Source organism: Epinephelus moara, chromosome 18 (genome assembly GCF_006386435.1).
Source record: "Epinephelus moara isolate mb chromosome 18, YSFRI_EMoa_1.0, whole genome shotgun sequence".
NCBI classification, from domain to species: Eukaryota; Metazoa; Chordata; class Actinopteri; order Perciformes; family Serranidae; genus Epinephelus; species Epinephelus moara.
The window spans coordinates 15456515-15476325 of record NC_065523.1 but is presented as its reverse complement, the minus strand read 5'-3'; the positions used below and the strand labels follow the sequence as shown (position 1 = coordinate 15476325).

Genomic DNA, 19811 nt, shown 5'->3' with positions numbered 1-19811 from the left:
GGCAAATGGTGCGCAGCCCAATGAATTTAGCAGCCGCCTCACAAAAGTGATCCAGAGTCACATTTAACGCCCCGGTTGCTTCAGTCTTTTGTCCGCCTCTTGCTGCACCAGGAGGCGGACAGCCTGTCAATGGAGACGGGACGTCCCGAACAGGGATGGGTGTTTGGAGAGTGTCCATCACCTCTTCTTCCTCTACATCTCCTGATTTTTATTATTAATCAGGCAAATTGGAGCTCATCTGGGGTTGAAATGGGAACTACGCCCATTTTCAAAATCCATACATGTAATTCCTATGGTCTAAGACAGCTAAAACATATAGGTAAACCTGGACAACTCTCCCAAATCCAAAAACTAGAGTGCTAAGCCTCAATTTTGTGATGTCATAAGGTATAAAGTCTGGAGCTGCTCCATAGACAATAATTTGGGAAAGATGTTGCAGATGACCCTGAGAGCACCCAGGAGTCTGTTTCAGAGCTGAGGACACTACAATAGAACAAAGCTCATTTGGTATAAAAAATAAAACCATTCATCACCTTTGAAGCAGCACCAGACTTTGTACTCGATGACTTCATGAGTTTGGGACTTTCTTTTCTTGTTTCTGGCTTCGAGAGAGAGCATTACATGTTCACAAATATTGATTGAACTTTTCCTAGGGATTCTTAATTTAGGTGGTGTCCCCCTTTAAGATATGAAACCCACACAAAGAGGGCATCAAATAGTGGTCGACATGAAGGTGGAGGTATTTCAAGTGGTGACATATCATTAAATGAAAAGATTGGAAAAGTATGACCTTTAAGTCGATAAGCATCACAAGACTTATAAGCTAGCGGTAGAAAACAAACTCCTTCTCAACTGTCATACAAGTGTGATAAATTTAGGTTATAAAGGTGAATCCTATCTTTCATAGCTGATTATATTCCGCAAAAAAAGTTCTTGTGAATTAGTGTTATTGTGTCTGCTGTGCTGGAAGCCTTGTCAAAGAGACGTGTGTATTAAATTCCTCCCGGTTTGACTTCAGGAATGTGTATTGAAGCTCTGATGTGTCATGGTGAAGTCATGAGGTAAGATATGTCACTCTGGGCGGTGGTTTGCTCGTTGAAGGAGGCATATGGTTTGGTATCTTGGCCTTTTGCTGTGTGTGAGTGTGTGTGTGTGTGTTTTAGTGTGTGTGTCTGCTTTGATTTAACCTCAGAGGCTCTTGTGTGTGATGTGGTTGTGTCGGGGAGTTGCTGAGATATTTCCTTTGGTCCTTTTGCTAGATGAATCTGGTGGAGAGTTTGTGTGTTTGACAGGGTTATGAGGTTATATTTGCCAGTGTCTCTCCTGTGTGTTGCAGTATTGCTCTTAGCTTATCACCCTCTGTTGTCACTCTGCTACTCTTTGTGCTGAGAATTTTTTTTTGCTTATGAGTTTTCCCCAGTTTCCACCTACTTTGCTCCCTTTTTATTATCTGTCGCGGCTGAGTTTAATCCCCTCCAGCAAAGAATAACGTTTCCTCCTTTGTGGTCACACACTTTAATTGAACCTCTCTGGCTGTACGCAGCTGAAACAGAAATGCTCCTTCAAACACAATGAACTCTGTTTTATCTCTTTCAGTGTGACGCTTGTTGCGTAGAAGTTTGTAGTAAAACACTTTGTAGTAAATGTGTAACAACTGCTGTGCTCACAAAACTGTCGCCTTAATGAACAAGAAGTCATAAAACTACATTTAAAGTGTCTGGTGTCCTCCGGTATGACTCTCTCTGAACTGTTAGTCTCTTTATTCATAAGCTCCTGACCTCAACTTGTCTAATCTCAGTCCCCAACCTGCTGTTTCATACCTGACCTTTGACCCTGCACGTCTCAGCCAACACCCAGCCCCCATCTAGTCAGGCCTCTTTCTCTGTCTGCATGTTATCTCACTTTAATGATGGCGGATTTATTGTACAGCAGACAAAACTGTCGTCTTGATGTGCAACTGAATACACCCAAGAAAACAGCTAATCCATTTAAATGAAGCAAAAAAAGACAGTCAGATGCAAAATGACACTGTTGTCTGATTAAATGTTTAATTTGTCATAGAGACACAAAGCAAATCAGGCTTGTGTGCTGGTTCAGCCTTTGAGCTGCAGAGAGAGAGACGGATGAAAGCGTCGAGCAGTTATGATGATGTCCAGTGGGACTAGTTCGATGTTGTTAGCAGGCCTGCTCTAATGTAGCAGTGCAGGGTTTGTGGGTGAGATCAATAGAGGCAGTGCACTGCAGGGCGGGGCAGAGGGCAGGACGAGTACGATGTCTAATGCTGCATTGTGCCACGTGATGCCGCCGGAGTATATTGATGACGGGAAACATGAGAGCGCTTTTATGAAAATCTTGAGCCGAGCCGGTCGATGTTAAAGCCCCTCTCTTGTCCGCGTGGCACGTGTATCAGTTTGTTCTCTGATACACTGCACACTAACGCAGCATTATCCTGCAGTCTTCCGAGTGTGTCCAGACATGACTTGCATGCTGTATCGATGACAGAGTGTTTTATGTTCTGCTGATCCTTGACTTTTTTTATCCCTGATCTGAGTACTCTCTTTACGCTGAGGCACAGCCCTGCTAATGGCTTCCTAAAGGTCTCAAAACCTTCAGACAGAGGCTTCGGCTGATCCACAAACTGTCTTTCAGTCCTATGTGATGCATCTGATCACAGGACAACCACCTCAGAAAGGTTGCAAAACCTCAGACCACAGAGGCCACATCCAGTCAGCAGGTCCAGGATCAGCTCTTGGTCGAAGGCAACGTTAACTGGAAGCAGCTGGGTGATGCTGCAGAGGAAAGCATTTCTGTGATCATTAGCAGATGGTTTCACCATGTAGTGGGCACATAGCACAGACAATACTGCTATGCTGGGAATTTATGTGATTCTTTTGTACAATGTATCCCAGTCCCGTGCTACCTACAGGTGGGGTCTAATTCTGGCTTCATACTTTCCACAAACGCAAGGTTCCACTTTGGCATAAATGTCATCGTCCTACCATGCAAATGAGGGTTCACGTGGACCCTATGCAGATGTCCGCCTGAGCCCAGAATTTGTAACTGTGCTGAATTTATGTATAGCAAGTGCTCTGACTGGGCATGCTCCAGTTACAAATTGTAGTTTCTTGTTCCACACTTTTGTTCAGTTGGTGGCGGATACACCTTTAGCTGCTTTGCAAAGAGGAAGAAGATAACAAATGTTAAATGCTTGTTTTGAAGAGAGATTGTGCGAGGAGATCCACCCACATTTATATAATTTGTCCTTGATGAAACACAAAGACAGGTGAAACAACTGGAATGCGTATGCATGGAACGCCAGACCAACACGGATCCTCAGTGGTAGTATGAATTGAATCACGTGCGTGTCCACATGACCAGTACAAGTACATAGCTATCCATGGACGTTCAATGCGGAAAGAATATCCAAGACTCAACCTGGGGGTGAGCATCTGAGAGGTTGCAAGGTGAAGCTGAATAGTACAGAAAAATATGTTTTGGCGGCACAATATTCTGCTTTTACTTAACTTTTCTTTTCTTAACCCATAAAAATTTGTCAAGAAAACAGTCTGAGAAAAAGTCTCCCTGAAGTTAAGCAGTCTCAAGGGTTGAAGGGTTGGAAGCAGACATTGCATTGTTAGAAAGGATCACACAAGTCAAACACTGGGAACTGCTGCAGGAAATGTACAGGTCTTTATAGTACACAATATATCGCAATCTGATTCTGATTTAGTTTATAAGACATTACTGTAATGTACCCTTTTGTACTCACAGAGAGTGATACAGAAGTCCTGTGACAACTGAAGTTACTCATGCTGCAACTATGGAGCACTTCTGCCAAATTTTAAGTTGGGAAACTTGTCAAAAAGCCTGGCTGTTGTGCTCTGCATCGTGGAGCAGAATTGTCCACTGACCTGAAGAATTAAAAAGCACGAGCACACACAATTTTTCCATTTCTCCAGGCTAAACATGCCACATTCCCAAAATATGGTAGGTATTTGGAGCACTTACTGTCTTCAACGGTGTCAATGCAGTGGGCGGAGCTCCACGGTGGACACACAGAGCATGACAGTGAAGTGTGTGCCCTGCAGCGGTCCGTAAACACCATTAAAACATCCCTCACACCTTTACACCTCCGCCCTCCCACCTCGACACCGTCACCTCTGCTGCATTCCTCAACTCCTGAGCCACGAGACGACAGCTGTACCGCAAGCTCACACCTCACATCCACAATCATTAACCTGGAGAGTGTGTGTGTTGACACACTTTAATCACACACACACACATACACACAAGCACAGGTGTTCACAAATATAGGCACTCCAGCATGTTGACATCGCACTTTAAGGGTCAGAGTTGTACACACACACCTCGTAATCTGTGTGCAGGTGCCGAGAAAATGGTCTCACACACACAAACACACACACACACACACACACACACACACTGTATTCAGATGCCCTCTATTTTGAAGATCTGTCCAGCTCCATGGAGCGTCTGATTTGTCCTTCTGCTCTTATGTTTGTATGAGGAAGTCCTTGATGCTGTACAAACATTGTGCAGAGAGTGTATAGGTGGGCGAAGGACATCAGTCATCATTGACCTTGTTTACTGTGGTGAGAGGGGAGCGGCTGCTCGGTTGCAGCTCTGCAAAGCAGGCGTGTTTCTGTTGCTAATGGCTGTTTATTGATCTCCCGTTTATCTGTCAGTCAGTCAGTGTTTCTCTCTGAAAGAGTCAAACTTGACAATAAATAATTGAATCAATGTTGTTTTGACATGTAGTTTATCGTAAAGGTCTATGAACTTGATTATTATCATGATTCTGTTGATTGATAAAAGAATTTCTTGGTTAAAAGTTAAGATATATGTATATTTATACCATATTGAACCCTGTAATATCCAGTTTACCCTCTGGAATTCTTCCTGAAGTAGCTGTATAGTTGGAAAAATCAGCCAACCGTACACTGCCCTGCAATATTTTTCTTTCTGCACCAGCTTGTTCCAACTCCCCAACATATCCTCATACAGCGGTTTGTATGATACAAATGACGTTAGGTCCTTATGGTAAAGTTACGTAATTAACATTAAGTTACTGTGGTTAGGGTTAGGAAAAGACACATGTTTAGGCATCTTTAGGTTCAGGCAAGTAAAAGTGCAATGGCTGGAAAACCAAAAATGGTTAGAACGTACCTTATGATACTTTCAAGTTCACTAAAAGTTCACACGGTTCCGAACACTTGTGTCGTGGGGAAAGTCCTGGGCTTTGTGATCCATCCATCACCCCAAAATACCTCTTAACTAGAGCACTTGGGACCGCTTCCTTCTTTACTCCCATCAGCGCATTATTCACGTGATTGCAACCTTCCAAAATATGCAAGTTATGCTCAAATTACTGGCTCATCATTGCGTGGGATATGTACGCATTTTGGTGCATTATGTTTCTAGGGAAACATGCAAACAGTACAAGAGAACAGCCTGAACTCCAGATTGAAGACTCAGTGTTTTTATGGCTGCAACATTCCATCAAATAGAAATACCTTAGATATCTTGTGTATCTTTTTCTTTTCTTTTTTTTTTACACATTTTCTAAACATCCAGCCTGGTGTGTTTGGTATCTTATTAAATTTTGGGATCCCCAGTGGAGCTTGATCAAAGCTTGGCCACACAGCATGACCGACCCACTGGTGGGTTTGGTTGATGAAAGAGGTTTATTAGTTTTTGTTTCGGTTGCAGGGAATGTGCATGTAATCAGAGGCATCTTGTTTCTAGAAAAGCACAAAAATGTTGTTGAATAAAGAAGAATGGATGCCGTTAGGTTCAGAAGTTGAGGTATATGTTGTGTGTAAATGAATGGAGGATATTTCTTGATGTTATTACCTGAAAGAAGGATTGATTTTCTCTGATGGAAACACCAGCCTTTTCTTTATTGATACCTTAACTTGGGGTATCTGCTTAATACTGCCGAATACTGACCTGATACCATAGTTTTCTACTCTCCACATTTAAAATCTGTCGACCTCATGGATGGCCTGATCTCTGCCTTTCTTTAAAGGTGATTGTTGTAAAATTGACAACATAAATAAGAGATTTGGTGAATACTTGAATACTGGTCTAGGTCTAGTGTAAGTTGTACTTGACTCGCATCCGAACGGGTTCCCCTTTACCCTTATTTGCTCTTGTTTCTCTGTTTTCCCTTTTTTCAACATATTAGCTGGACATGAGGTGTACCTGTCCAGAGAAGTGTCAGATCTCATACCCAGTCATCTTCTCCTTGTGTAGGCAGTGCTTCTTCTCTCTCGTCCCAGCTGGGTTCGTTTCATGTGGCGTCTGACTCTCAGGCACTGGGAGGTTTGTTGTGAAACAAAGCCTCTCTCAGAAACAGATGAGAGCTAATTAAATTCAGTCTGTTAATGGTCTGGCCTGCATCAGTGCCCCTTTGTGTGTGTGTGCCTGCAGAGATGCTGTGTTGAAGTGTGTGTGTGTGTGTGTGTGTGTGTGTTGTTGCTATGCAGGAAAATATGATACAGTACCCTACGTGAGGGGCTTTGTGTTGANCTGGCCTGCATCAGTGCCCCTTTGTGTGTGTGTGCCTGCAGAGATGCTGTGTTAAAGTGTGTGTGTGTGTGTGTGTGTGTTGTTGCTATGCAGGAAAATATGATACAGTACCCTACGTGAGGGGCTTTGTGTTGATGTGATGCTCAGCACATAGGAGGAATGAAGAACAGGTCAGGTCTTGTTCTGAAATGCAGACTTGACTCTGTATCTGTCTGCGGGATCGTCCTGAAGGCAGCGACACTGGGTTTGAATCAGGGTCAAGGTTCAGAGGTGAGGGGCCCCCTGTCCTCACACACTTGGTCCCCAGTAAGTAGACTAAAGAGGCAGGAGGGAACCTCTGTCAGTGCGTGCAGCAGGGGCCACAAGGGTTAAGCAGGGGCTGCTGTTTAACTGATCTCCATTCAGACAATCGAACCCTGCATCTTATTTTGTCTGTCTCACATCTCGATACTGAATGTGCACATTTTTGCTTTGCGTCGTCATCATGTTTACATTTTTGCAAAGAGGCTTGACGATAAGAATGTTTGGAGAAAGCTAAAAAGGTTCACCGTGTCTCGGTCCAATCAGCCTTTCAGGCTTTTTAGGAACAGCGGGGTTGCACTGGAATGTGAGAGAGACACAAGAGGAGGGGGTAAGGAGGAAAAAGGACGGAGGAAGATAACAAAATAGAGTGAATCCTGATGAGTCAGAGGGGGAGAATGATGCCAGTGTGACAGCCAAAACACAATGAAGCAATGGAAAGTGGAGACAAACAATCCTTCACTCATAACCTGCAGAAAAGCTGCCAAATTTCACACTGCTCTCGTCAGCAACCAGTACAAGAAAGTGTTTACTGACATTCTGTTCTTGGATGTTTTTGGTTGCCCTAGTGATGGGTGATAAGTATAAATTTCATGGTTTCGGTATAGAAATTTGAAATAGTGAATAATCATTTATAAGATATTTGATAAATTTAGTGGAGATACAGTCGAGAAAGTCAAAAATATTTAATTGATTTAGTATCACACTAACGTTGAGGTATCCTGTCTTTTAGGCTGCATCCACACTGATATGTTTATATTTTCAAACCCATAAGTTTACGCCTAGCATCCACACTACTTAGGTGTTTTTGAAAACGCTGCTGACCCAGTTTTATTTGAAAACTCGAGGTTGCGATTTATGAAAACAATGATGCAGACACTCAGGGTTGCCTCCTGATTGGGTCTTTTCAATCACAAAGTTTCAAGCCAAAACATTACAGCTACATCTACATATCGTTTCTGATTTCTTCCTTCTTGTGTGGGTAGTTCTTCCCATTGCCATGGCTTCCTCTGGCGATGGACAATGTTCCCAGTACAGTTCTAGTATGTTGTTGTAATTGTTTTCCGACAACTCCCAGTCTGTTTCCTTCCACCTTGACCGCCTTATACCCATTTGTTCATTTTCAGTAACAGTTCTCCTCGTTGTTGGTCCACTCAAAGAAATCTATAGTCTTACTTTTCACCATTGCTGTTCTTCCTCTGTAGTATTTTCTATGACCAGGCAACCAACCACAGAGTAGACAATCTGCTTCCTGTTGACACCGGCACGCGTGTGCACGGCGTATGGGAAAGGTCATGTGATATGCATTTTCAGGCATGTTATTATGGACAGCGATTAGTTTAGTGATTATTCAATGCATTAGTGTGGATGTAAAATAACATCACAATGGTTATCTACAGTTTGGGCTTGCAATCTATATATTTGTAACAGAAATTCTGTGTTTCAACTTTGGGTTTTGATGTTTAAAAATGTTTGTTTACCAGGCATTGAGTTGGCATTATGGGAAATGCGGTATCAATCATTTAAGGTTAACTTAAACTGGGGACTTAAAGGTCCTCCATAAGCACAGATAGACAGCCAAGACATTACACGACTGTTTTTACAGGCTGAATACTCCTCGTCATTAGTAAACTGATCTTCATGTATAAAATCAGTAGGCTGACCCTTTAAAGGAAGACTTACCTTTGTAGATAAAGATTTGTACAGTCTGTATGAGATAACAAAAATAGTCAAATCACCCAATCATGGGTTAAACAAACCACATCTTGTATGGTATGTTGCATGCTTCATGCATGCAGTAAGTGGAAAAACTGATATATCATCATCATATTTAAGAAATATCATGTAATTTAAATGTGCTCACATTAATGTATGAGCACTACTTGAATTAAACTTTTTTTTCTGTCCCCTAAGTGTTGAAATATTTGGGTAATGCAGTGAAGCAATGGATTAGAAAACATCTAAGTTTGTAATCAGCTCGTTCCAGAGGAGTCACAGCTTGTTCTGGTTTTGTAGCTCAGCCAGGAAGACATTAAGCGACAGAAGAAGAGTTCTGATGATGTTTGCTCACTGTACATAACTCTCCAGGAGGTTCCTCTGGGGTTGTTTATATTGTAGATGGCAGTCAGCCAGCTAATGTCTATCAGAGCTGTTTCATTGAGAGCTGACTCACTGACCTCTAACTGTACTTCCTAAACAACCCGGGCAACAGTTTGTAAGCAGTTTTGTAGGAGAGGCGGGGAGGGGGGGGGGGNGGGTTTTGGGGGGGGGGGGGGGGGGGGGGGGGGGGTTGTTTTGACAATCCAGCAAAATCACGGGATAGAGATTATCGGGAAGCTAATGAGGAGCTGTGGATGCTGGGAAGAGATAGAGCGCTGTGGTTTTCCTGATGCCTGCTGGTCCAGCACAACACCGCCTCTGTTTACATGTTCACTAAGATTCTCTCAGAGGATAATACTGGTGTGTTTTAGTTGTTTTTGTGTGTACCGGTGCTCCAAAATGTCAGTTGCAGTTTTAAAGGAGTAGTTTGCCATTTCAAGATATTTATCTGCTTTCCTGCCTAGAATGAGATAAACTTACATATCTGTGTGCTAAATGTGAAGCAAGAGACAACACTTGATTAGTTTAGCTTAGCATGAAGACTTGAAGCAGGGGGAAACAGCTAGCCTGCCCTGTCCAATCAGCCAAGCAGCACCTCTACATTTGATTAATTAACCCTTTAAACCTTGTTAGTTTAGTTCGTACACAAACAGGAATGCAAAAACTCAAACCACCATAGCTGACATGAGGACTTAGGTTAGGCCTAGGTTCAGTTCCAGCCTTTGGCCCTTTGCTGCACGTCATCCCCCCTCTCTCCCCCTCTTTCCTGTCACCCTTAAGCGGTAATATCAACTCAAGCCAAAAAAACCTCTCTAATAATTGAAGTATCAATATATTAAGCCTAATGCTGACAAGTGAAATTGAGGAAGCAATTTTCTCCGAAAACTTGCTTTACAGTCTCAGAGCTGTCACATCCAGCTCCCAGAACAGAGCAGTTGAAAGGTACACTGCCTTGTGTTCTACAAACTACAGTAAATATTGTAGTAAACTGGCCATAACTCTATGGCCTATATTGTTTTCTTCTCTTAGATGTGCATGTAAATACCAGGGATGGGCATGAGTACTCCAGTCCTTGATTTGCACATCAGTGTATGTTCAGTGTATAGAGTAATTACTTTTTGTTTTGTAAAAGAAAATATATGTAGAGATAGATTAAATATAGAAGTAAATTGACCCAGGGAGGCACAATGGTGAAGTGGTTAGCATTGTCGTCTCACAGCAAGAGGGTTCCCGTTGGGTTTTCGCCGGAGTCTCCACAAGCAATGCAGGTCAGGTTAATTGCGGACTCTAAATTGCCCATGAGTGTGAATGTGAGCATGACTGGTTGTCTGTCTCTATGTGTCAGTCCTGTCATAATCTGGCAACCTGTCCAGGGTTGTCCACCTGTTTACACTCTTGTTTTAGCTAGGAGACACACATGTAAACATACTACAATCCTGTATTTGTAGCTGTCGTGGTCTGCCTGGGATCAGTTTGCATTGTATCATTAAGGGTTACTCTGTTTGATTAAAACACGGCAGTAAACTGCTTTAGTGTTTGTTGCATAATTGTTAATGTGGCTAATTGCGGCTTAACAGGTATCAGTTGTGTTTATTTTGTGGCTTTACTGTGAGGGATGTGGAGGGAACACCTCGGCCAAAATACTAACTGCATGCAAACACAGTCAGGGCTGTGTTCTCACTCGCATCTCCCACAGCTTCTGTGTCTTTTTCACCCCCTTCTGTTCTGTTTCCTTTGTCTGTCACCATCCTTGTAATGGAGTAGTAATTATTTTCTTATACCCTAACCTTTGCAAGTTCCATCTCTCTTGTCTCCTAATTTGTGCCTTGACTTTGAGCGATTGCCGTCCCGCTTTGATCTCCTCTCTGTTACCTTTTTTGGTCATCTCCTTTCAGGATACTCCTGCTTTGAACTGCTGTTGTTGCTTTCATTTCTCAGGTTTTGTCTGAATGTGCGGTTGTAGACGTTTTTTATTTTAATGCTTCTGATGTCATCCTGAAAGCAGGAGGTGTTTTTGTATGTAAGTTTGTGCCATAAAAGGTTTGTTTGATTCTTGTGTACCCACTCCCTTCTTCTCCTCCGCTCACTCAGTTTACAGAATGAAATCTAACAGGATGGTATGTTTCTATTAGCGTTCCTCTCTGCTTTAAGCAGTGCCAGTGTGTCTTTCATCTGAATAACAGAGTGAAACCATATGTGTATGTTGGTGTGTGTGTGTAGCTCGTATCAACAGTCACAGTCCTTTGCTGTCTTCCCAGTGGACAGCCAAAACAGGGAGATGGCGGAGACCCATGATCCCTCGCGGCCGTGTGCCTGACCTTTTTTTTCTAGGGTGAAGCAAGTCATGAAACCACAGAGGACGGTTTATTTCTGCGGGGTGAATCTCAGACTGAGTTGTTGCCACCCTGCATTAAAAGGTTGCTAATACGGAGTGACAGAGGCTAAAGACACAGAAACAACATCAGCCCGGCATGTGGATCTCATCATTACATTAACCAAACAACATGCCTCTGGGATCAGCAAGAAATCAGTAAACACAGACACCAACAGCATCCCTGTCCTCTAGAGACGTCTCCCTCTCTTCAGCTGGGTTTTATAGTCTGCGGCGTGTCAACAGGAAGGAGCAGGCAGATGAAACGATAGCGTGGGCCGATCCTGTATTCAAAACATGCCAGGCGGTGTCTGTGTGCCATCTTTGTGCCACTGGAGACCAAAGAAGAGAGGAGGTGGGAAGGGGTGCAAAGGCCAGCAACGTTTTAATCTTCAGGTTCACCAGTCAGCACAGTGTGAGAAAAGAAGTTTGTGTTAGCGCCAGAAGAATCACGCCTCATAAGTTTTACATCCCATGTGATCGGCTTTGCTTTGAGCTTCGACTAGATTGGAGAAAATGTAGATTTTACAGGAGAGATTTGATTTCCCAGCCTGGAAATTCATGCATTCACGATTATGTGTGTGTGAATATCTTTCGCCCGGTGCCACCAATTTTCAGCACTTAAAAGAGGTCAGCGTGAGCCAGCGGGGAGTCATGAGGGTTGGAGAACAAATTGAAATTTGGGACGGGCCAAGAAAGTCTTTGTGAATCCTTGAACTTTTTGATTGTGGAAAAGTCCAACTGTGTTAAGAGGTGTGACCATGCTTGAGTACATCTGTAAAAACAATATATATAGGAGCAGTTATCACACGTTTTCACATTAGTAATCCCCAAATACCAAGACATAATCCAGAGATTCCCAGGTGACCAGATTCTGTCTGTAGGTCGCTCATTGAGAAGTGTTTTTTGACGAAATGAAGCCACTCCTGGTTGCCCCTTTACACCCCCAGACTCCACTTTGAGAATCACTAGACTGTACGATCCTGTGCGAGCAGAACGATGAAGGACTTCCTCAGCGTGGTGTGAGCGGTGGTGCATGGCAGGAATGTAAAAACCAGATGACCTCAAATGGAAACTCCAGGACTGTTGGAGGCAGGCAGGCCATCTCACTTGCTCTAATAAACACTCCGACTCCATTCTGCAGTCCTGCTCTCTCTCCTTTTCTTCCCCCCTCCTCCCTGGCTCAGTTAGCCTCCCAACCTGGCCCAGCATCGCCTCCACCACCACACCCCAAATGTTGGACCGCTGCCTGGCTTTGGGCCCGTAGGCCGAGATGCACGCTTCGGCATCCTTAGCCAAGGAGAACAACGACGTCATCCGCCTGTCCCAAAGTTATAATTTTCATCTGTTAATTACACAGAGGCAGAGATGAGCTAAATATATCTGGGCCTGCAGAGGGGGAGCAGCCAAGAAAGAAGGGGGGCTCCGAGTATGGCTGTCCTTCGCCCAGACGTACTGTAGACGAGGGGGGTGGAGAGAGTCGAGAGGCCTGCTGGAGCCCTGTGGTTTTCTGTTGCCGAGGCCTGCTCCTGAAAACAACCAGGAAAGAAAAGAGAAGACCAAGAGGCAGAAAAAGAAGGAAGAAAGGGGGGGTTGGCTCTTATTCCAGCGGAGCTCAGACGTGACGCTCTGATTGCTCCCAGCGGTTGTGGTCAGTACAGAGGAGAAGAGGGAGGAGGGGGGTACAGTGCAAGAGGAGCAGGGTTAGCTCTTTGCCAGATGTCGTCATTGGCCTCATGGTATATGTGGTATACACACAGCGGGAGACAGATGTATCTACTCGGGGGAAAGTACAGCTGCAAGTTTACCTGATGAAACCCAGCCGCTGCTTCACGGTGACACTCAGAAACAGCAGGATGTGGCAGTGTGGAAATCTGTTGCCTCTCTCTGTGTCCATGTTTTCAGTTAGTGTGAGAACACACTGTAAAAAGATATCACACCTATTACTGGAACAGATTTGTTGGTTCTACAAGCTCGTCAGCACAGAAGCAAAACAAACACCATCTGTAGCTTATTCATTTTTGTGGTGCTCTCTGGTTTGGTTGCTATATTCATAATACAGTTGTACTGACTAGCTACTGATTTCCAGATTGAAGTTGTAAAAATCATAATCCCGAAGACTCAAATGTAATGGCTTTAACTCCTAAGCCTTCACACTCTGAAAAACCAGCTGTGAAAGCTAATTTTAAAGCTATAATGAGCGTAAATGTCTTCGCCGTCAAACCTGTCTCCCTGCAGGGTTTTTTCTCAGGCGGGAACAGATGCACCTTGTTGGTTCTCATGGCAACTGTCAGCAAGGAGGTGATGGGTGGGTGTGATTAGGTTGAGGACGGGTGTCAAAGTAAAGCCTGACAACCTGGTGAGTGGCTGCATTTGTGGTAGGAAGGCTGAGTGACTGGAAAAGATCTTTTCTCACTAACCTATAGTGGTATGAGTCCATGCAGATTTTTTGGGGGTTAGACTTGTTATTATGAACCTAATTTTAGCTTTATGCAGATATATTGGTATCAGAATGTGCTGTATTTCAGCTGGGAAGTACCACAGTACAGAAATACCAAAGATATGTTTGGAGTGTTTAAAAAAAGACTTGCTCTAGCAAGTTTTTGGAAAGACATGTTCAGGGCTCAGACATTAGAATTTTCCCGTGCAAGTAAAATGCCATGTGAGCCGTCACTCCAGCAACTTACTCGCCCAATTGGCTGAGCAATAAAATTAGACTTTAACACATCAGGGGGTTTTCCAGAGTCGGTGACGACTTCCCTCTAATCTCTGTTGAGATTTGCATGTATGCAATACCAACCGTGTAGTTGTGAGACAATGACAGACGAAGTTTGTGAGCTGAAGTGCAAGTGAACATGTGCAGTTACCCTGGAAACAGCAGTTTCAGGGTTTCCACTGTCATGGAAAATCGGGAAAAGTCATGGAATTTCACAACCACATTTTCAGGCCTGGGAAGATCATGGAATTAGTTGAAAAATCATTGAAAGTTTTGGAAAAGTCATTGAATTTTGTTGTGTGCAATGAAATTGTTATAGTAGTCTTCCATGGATTCCTCGTAATGTAACATAATGGAAAATGTATTTTCCAAAGCTGTCGACGTATCGTAGCTCTAATATGCATCGATGTGTGACGTTTGTTTACTATCACGTACGTCTTTTTATTTCCTACCAATGTTCGGTCTCTCCTGTGTATGCCAGCTAGCTGAAATTACAATTATGGGCAAGAGGACAACAAAAAAAAAATATAATAGGTCCTTGAAAAGTCATGGAAGAGTTTTGATATTTTGTCCATGAAAATGTGTGGGAACCCCGAAGTTTATGGGTGGCGTTAGAGGATGTGGGTGAAACCTATGTATTGTGCAGTTAACCATGAGTTTGAGATTAAGGCGGATAAAAATTAAACAAGACAATTATCTTCAGTCTTTGGTGTTATTCGATAAGCACTAATAGATAAAACTGTTTGTGACGGGATAAATAAAAACAATTTTATGCAAATAAGATCTCTGTCCCACTTGCCAGACCCACTTTTTTAATGTAATTCTACAGCACTTAGAGCCCCACAATCAGTTTTCTTTACCTCTGTTAGTATTGAGGCAATGTCAGATATCTTTAAAGCCAAAACTATCAACAGTTGCAACTGCAGGAAATCCAAGGGAAAAAGAGCACGTGAGGTGGACAACTTGAGACGTATCTCTCTCTTCTTTTGAGCTGTTTTGTTGTAGATGTGACCTGAACATGGAGAAAGCTCTCCACTGGAGAACACAGACACTCCCTGCTAATTGGGTGAAAGTGGAGCACCATCTCTCCACTTACTGCGCAGGGAAACATAATGGCTGTGTTATTTTGCTGTGGTTCTCCATATCAGTATCACTGCCTCTCACACACGCACAGTCATACTTACGATTTGGATCACGCAAGTCTCTCTGGACTATGGCTGCACTTTGTGAAACGGGGTCAAAGGTTCATATGCAACTGATCCTTCCCCAACATACTGTACACATGCGAAAAACACACTAACACAAGTCGAAAAGCGTTTAATAATTCATTAACATACCAAGACTCCACTGAATGTGACCGACACACACGGTAGCAAATGTGTGTTAATGTCATTTAGCCGTCAGTCACGCAGACCGGCCTCTATAAAGTCAGTGCCGCTGATGTTACGATAAAGAGATGTATGAGAGGTAATTAGAGTGTAGCTGTGAGTAAATATGTGCATGTGTCATTGCTCTCTCTTCACCATCTGCTCTCTCCAACTTCCTCACTCCTGTTTCTGCTTTAGATCACTCTCTGCCCTCATTTTTTATTCTCTCCCCTGGTGTTCACTTTCCAACATCTGTTATCCCCCCCCTCCCCTCCATCATGCTCTCTTTCCCACTCTCTATCTGGCTTTTTTTTTGCCTACGTAGATGCTTGGCTGGCTGGCTGGCTGACTCACGTATCCCACGTTCCCTTGTGGCAGATGTAGCATGATGAACACGTCAGGTTTTGTGTTATAAAGCCCAAAAGGGTCTTTTTTGTGTGTGTTTTGGCTGGGGTTGCAGTTTGCTTGAGCCAACATTTACTGTATATGTACTCATGTATAAATAAAGACATTCATTATCAGTATATCTTTTTTTGTAGAGCCAAAACAGAGAAAACTACAACTGGACAGAAAATTATTCTGCAATAATTCTTGACCAAAAAATTCAGTCATTTTCTGGTTTCAGCTTCTCCAAAGTTTGACTCTTTTATGTCACTGTAAACTGAATATTTTTAAATTCTGGGCTGTCGGACAAAATGAGACATTTGAAGATGTTAGCTTGGATTCAGGGAAACTATTTATCGCTATCTTCTTACATGTTATAGACCAGGTGATTGATGAACTGTGATTTGTATTGATCATTAAGAGCGTGTTACTGTGTCGGCTGTTTAATCTTTATATATTCAGATGAGTGAGGTGCTTACATAAAGGTGAATAAAGAGTGAATATTTGTGTCAAGGCTTTTGGTCGAGCTAATTGTTTCCAGGCTGACAGCACTCACATGGCGTCATGGCGTGAACCAGCACATGTAAAGAATGCATGCATAATGCGTTAGCGTCTTGAGGAGGCGCACACGGTCAGGTGGGCTGCTTTAACTGCTTTAATCCTCAGGTCTGCAGGAGTAAGCTGTGCATTGTTGTTGTTGTTGTTGTTGTATCGGTCCTGGTCAGTCAGGAAGGAGGGGGGGTTGGTGGTTGGGGGTGGACCACACAGCTCCCCTCAGCTGTGGGTTGATGTGATATCTGACCCTCGTACATTTTGCCTCCGAGTCCACCTGCTCTCGTCTCTGGACTTCCCAAGATTGTTTCCACCTTAAAGCCCACAACAGGTGTGACCTCTCTGATCTCCGGCCGCAGTCTCCCACCCCGCCTCTGATGTTATTAATTAGTAACAGACACGAGAGCACAGATAACTGCTTATAGGTCAGCTCACCCTGCACACAGGTCCCTATGCCTGCCGCTGCAGCAATCAAAAACTGCAACTGTAAGTGCTGCATGTTGAGTCCCCACCCTTTGCTCTCCCATGTGTCCCAGTGGGCTTCTCCCCACCCATCTGCTGCTAGACTCTGTGTTGCAGCTGCCCTCTAGTGGCTGCTGGTGGTAACTACTGCTCTGAGTGCAGCCAAATAGGCCTATAGGTTCTATGACACGGGGATTTACTGGAGATTAAAGTTAAAATTAACCTGCTTAAAACAGCTGCGTCTGATTTTTTTCACGTTTTTTTGTGTAGAAACCAGACAGATTACTGATAGTGGCTGTCTAGATGGAGAGATCGACCTCCATCACTGTGCACCAGTGGGTCTATATCAAATGCTCCATCAGTTTCTTGGGCCTGTTATTCTTTAATCATATATTTCCTGATTTTAAACCAGGGCCTCTTCCAATTTTAGACTACATGTTATTTACACAAAGTTGTTTTTTTCAAAATTTAAATGCTACCCAGACCTACTCCGAACCTTTTTGGATTTTCCCCTCTCAAAATTGCCTTATTTCAATACTTTTACAGGCAGGAAACTGTGCACTATTTCACAATAAGGAAACAGAATGAAAAAATACACATCATTTTGTGTAGTAAAAGTATGTTTTTGATTCTCCCTCATCCCTTTACTGACATTGTGACCCCTCTGATTTATCTTGTGAACCCTTTTGGGAGGTTGGAAACCACTGCTGTGCATCATGCATATTTTTGTGGTTCACGTTTTTTTCATTCATGGCACCAGTGTGATGACACACACAATTCATTTGGCTGCTGCAGCAACACATGAAACCTCCCATGCCACATGTTGAATCAGGAGCGTGCCAGTACAGTGTTTCTCTCACCAGTAGGGGACAGGATTCACACTCTGAGCTGAGGACGCGTCTCTGAACTCCTCTTTTAAAACTTCATTTTCTGGCATAAATGGATACCTTCATCTCTGCCGAGGCTTTGTTGTGTCACTTTTTAGGAGTTTCATTGTGAGCACCAACCGCAGCCTGTCCTTCACTGACCCTGTCTGTACTTTTTCTGAATTGTCGCAGCCTGTGTTTAGAGAAAACACCCCATAGTTGTGTCTGCAGCCTGGTTTGTTTGTGACACGCCAACTAAAGGCTCACTCAGCAGTCTTCTTCTCTTTCCTGTGTATTTCCCGTCGAGCCTCAGCTTATTCCTCCTCCTCACACTTTATGTTTCAGTGTGCCGGCGCAGAAGAGAGGAGAGAAACTTTGTTTTGTCTTGCGAGGAAGCCACAGTGGAAAAAGAGGAGGGAGGCCTCTGTGCGTTAATCTGTTGGCCGGCGGTCATGTTATGAGTGTGAAGGGGATTAAAACATATCACCAAACTAATCTGCCCGTTACACCGACAACCGTGCTCTGCTGTATACCGCCCCACCTCCCTCCTTCCTCTCCCCTTTCACTTTCCCACTGATGTGTTTGTTATCAGAGAGCAGAGGGCAACGAAGCGTCGCTCCTTGGAGCTTAGCAGCGCGTGTCGGCCTGATTTCCTGACTTTGAGAGCTTTGTGCTGCAGGTTATGATAGAAAATAAGTAATATGGCGTTTGTGTCGTCTCCAGGGTGCAATGTGTGTTTATTCAGCAGTCAAATAGATAATGCAGGTATGCTGCAGCGATGTACATCAGGCCCACATGCAGGTGATGGATGTGCGGCCTGCTCGGGCTTGCTTCAGGCACACAGCAGACAGCGTGGGTCAGTCACTGATGTGTGTGTGTGTGTGTGTGTGTGTGTGTGGGGGGGGGGGGGGTGCTATTGTCACAACTCCTCATGTGTGACTGTGTGTCCTACATGTAAACTGTAACTCAACGCCTTTTTGTTCATTTCTCTTTTGTCAACTTTGAGTTTTTTTCCCCCCTCCCTCTTCACGCTCGTCCTCCTCTTTGTGTAAATGCCTCCATGGTTCATGAAAAGGAGAAAGGGAGAGAAAGAGGGGGAGCTGGATGGACAGAGACCTTTTGTTTCCAAATTAGGTACTGCTCCCTCCTTGCCAACACTAACTGTTATTGTGAAAAAACGTGATATGAAATCCCCACTCAGAGCTGCCGCTGTGAAACGGAGCGCTTGTGTATTTTCAGATATTAAACCCTTATCTGGCTTCCCACCAGAGTTGCGCTATGATCCGACTGCTGCTCGACACACTGGCAGCCGTCTGCGATTTCCTCGCGCACGGGTGTGGTCTTCTCTCACTTCTCTTTCTCCTAGAGAAGAATCAGACCTCCTCCTGAGCCCCGCCAGGGATCCACTCGTCTCTCCGCAGGGCGGTTCCATGTGGCGGTGCATGGAACCCATGCTAGAGAGAGAGAGAAGAGAAACCCCCCACAGCCACAGCAGCTTCTGACTTTATGAGGAACCCTAATTACATAGCCTGGTGTATTTATACTCAGCTGTGACTCAGTGGGACATGTGGCGTGTGTTTGTGTGTGTGTGCATGCATAGGAGACGCAGCCTTTGTGTTCACACATAAATGATGTGTGTGTGTGTGTGTGTGTGTGTGTGTGTGTGTGTGTGTATTAGTGAAAGTGTGTGCTGACTTTATAAACTATTTAAACCAGGGATGAATTGGAGTGTAGATCCAACTAAACCTAGTCTGTGATTACTGTAGAAAAGGTCCTCTAAAGTGACGCTATGTAACTTCTGAAAAGAAAAAATGTTTTTTGCAGATGACAAAAGGGAATTTATAAACAGTACAGTTCACTCTGGTATGGACAGTTGCTTTTAATAGCTGTTATTAGTTGATGGTAGCAAACTTTTCTTCACCAGGACACTTTTTAGAAGTGTCTTTAAAGAGGTACTTACTGCTCATCGAGATCAGTTAACTCTTCATGTGGAGCACTACTGGCTCTGAAAACACCCTCAGTAATGTAAATATCATTAGACTTGATCTTGGATGTAGAGTCTGTGTTGGAAAACTGGGGTTATAGAGTTTTAATGGCATGGGCGTTTACCAGGCAGGGAGGTCTAAAACCAAGTACTACTG

The 19811-nt window shown here is 43.7% G+C and overlaps 1 protein-coding gene across 2 annotated transcripts in view; it reads left to right on the top strand.

Moving 5' to 3' along the window:
- Positions 1–19811, top strand: part of arhgap23a (Rho GTPase activating protein 23a) — a 77349-nt gene that overhangs the window by 16225 nt on the left and 41313 nt on the right. The window lies entirely within an intron of this gene.